This window comes from Procambarus clarkii, chromosome 14, assembly GCF_040958095.1.
Source record: "Procambarus clarkii isolate CNS0578487 chromosome 14, FALCON_Pclarkii_2.0, whole genome shotgun sequence".
Taxonomy (NCBI): domain Eukaryota; kingdom Metazoa; phylum Arthropoda; class Malacostraca; order Decapoda; family Cambaridae; genus Procambarus; species Procambarus clarkii.
Window position 1 is genome coordinate 14,405,003 of NC_091163.1, and position 2,556 is coordinate 14,407,558.

The following is a 2,556-nucleotide window of genomic DNA, read 5'->3' on the forward strand; positions in this document are numbered from 1 at the left end:
ATGGTCCAGGACGGACCGAAACGTCGTCGTCCCTTCACTTTGTAGTGTGTGGTCTGGTCAACATTCTTCAGCCACGTTATTGTGACTCATCGCCTGCAAAGAACTGCATCTTTAGACCTCAGCCTACAGGGACCTACAGCAACTTTCTAAGATGTAGATTTATTTTTCTGAACAAACAAAGAGAAAAGGATATATGTTGGAACCTAATAAAGAAGTAAGGAAGTATTTATTTATAATATAATGTACCTAATAGCCAGAACGCACTACTTGGCAAAGTATGCAAGGCCCGATTTCCCAAATAGTTAGAAAGATTTTTGTTAAATTTTTTTAAATTATTTCCAATTGATTTATTTGAGTTAATATAATTATATTAAAAATATGAATTACTGACTTAGTTATATTAGTTTTGGTTAGGTTATAATAAGTTAGGTAGGCTTGGTCTTATTTCTTTGAGGCTTTATACCTAATACTCTTTGCCTGATACCTCATACCTGTAGCCTGATACCTTATTCCCCTTGCCTGATACCTCATACCTGTGGCCTGATACCTTATTTCTCTTGCCTGATACCTCATACCTGTGGCCTGATACCTTATTCCCCTTGCCTAATACCTCATACCTGTGGCCTGATAGCCCATGTGATAGCCATATAATATGGAATCAAAGACATATCAATGGCTAAATAATGAACAGGATTATCGTATTGCTATTCATAAAATATTAATATACCTTGGCCGCACAGTCATAGACGAAATTAAATTACATATTAATCCGGGGTCATACCCTGGATAATACATGTTATCTGGCCGCCACATACCATGGATAATACGTCATCTGGCCTCCACATACCCCGGAGAGATAAAATACATCCTTTTAAAACATGCAACTTACCTGCGCTCTGAATGATAGAATTATTTCCATTTATCAAAAGCTCCCTTCATATTACAATTTATTTAAACTTCGGATAGATTAGATAGCAATGATTTGCATGTTATTTAAGGGAGATGTTATCAAGCAGAGATAAGGAACCAGCCAATGTATTATTGATCTAATTATTTCATGGCGTTAATGTGTTTTGTATTACATAAATAATTTGCAATTAGCATTAACATTCATTGAATAATAACTGTGAATATAACTCATGACAGATTCATGGAGTGAGGGGAGAGGAGTGAGGGGGATGGGAATGGAGTGAGGAGGGAGTAGATTGAAGGGGGTTGAGAAGGGGAAGGAGTGGAGTGAGGGGGGGTAGGAGGGAGGAATCTGCTAGAGAAAGGGATGTTTGGTGAGAAAACCTTCTGTTATGTTTCATCTGAAATTTCTATTGTAAAGGTTTATTTTTGCTGTTGTTGTCAGGTATCCATATTAGAGAGTGGATGGTGTTCTGGATTTCTCTCTTCAGTATTCAGTCTCCTTCTTCTCTCTTCTCTCTCTATCTCTCTCTCTCTCTCTCTCTCTCTCTCTCTCTCTCTCTCTCTCTCTCTCTCTCTCTCTCTCTCTCTCTCTCTCTCTCTCTCTCTCTCTCTCTCTCTCTCTCTCTCTGTCTCTCTCTCTCTCTCTCTCTCTCTCTCTCTATCTCTCTCATAGTATTCGTGTATCTTGGCATTCTCACTGCTTTACCTTCCTTACATCTTCTCCCTCTCTAATCCTATATACCCTTTTTCATTTCCTTAAGTTTCTACCCTCCTTCGGGGTTTTCCAGTCTCCGATACACCTCATTTTGGTCATTTCGCTACCATTTTTCCTTCCATATCTCCTTTTCTTTCCTGCATTTACGTGTTTGCCTTCCCCCTTTTTCACACACTTGTCTCTCATCCTTCTTCCTTTTCTCTCTCACTCTATTCTCTCCCATTCTCTCCCCTCTTCCCCCCCCCCCTCAGGCGTCACTTATGAACCAAATAACAATAAATCGCTCGCCCCATCAATCCGCGACGAGGGTTGACGGATGGAAATCAAGAGCGAGCAACCTCTGTCCTGATTGATTAAATTGCTGTCACGAATATTGCCACGATAACAGTGATGTGTGCAGTGGAGCTGCCCTCTCTGTCGTCGAAGGGGGGAGGGGGAAGGGATTAGAGAGGAGGGGGATTACAGCGCAGAGGAAGAGGCGAGGGCGCGGAAGAGAAGGTTGAAAGAGGAAGGGTGACAGGTGGAGAGTTTGTGGGTTGAGAGCAAGGAAGAGAGAAGACGGAAAGGGGTAGAGAGAGAACAAGGAGACGGATGGACATGGAGAACTGTGAATGGGGATGGAGAGGAGGAGGAGAGAAGAGAGAGGGACAAAACGAGGATTAAGGTGGGGTTGATGGTTAGTGTGTGTGTGTGTGTGTTCAACCCGTCCTCCTAAGACTTCCCTACGTCAAGAAATTGTAGTTCTAAAGTGCCCCTTATCCTACCCTATCAGAGGACCCAAAACAAAAACAGAGACAGTACGTTAATTTTGTGATCTGCTACCATTTTCTAGTACGACGATTTTTTAGCTAAGAGTTTACGTCAAATTGCGACGTTCTATTAGGAAGACGGATTGATTTTCTTATTCATCTGTACTCGCCTAGTTGCGC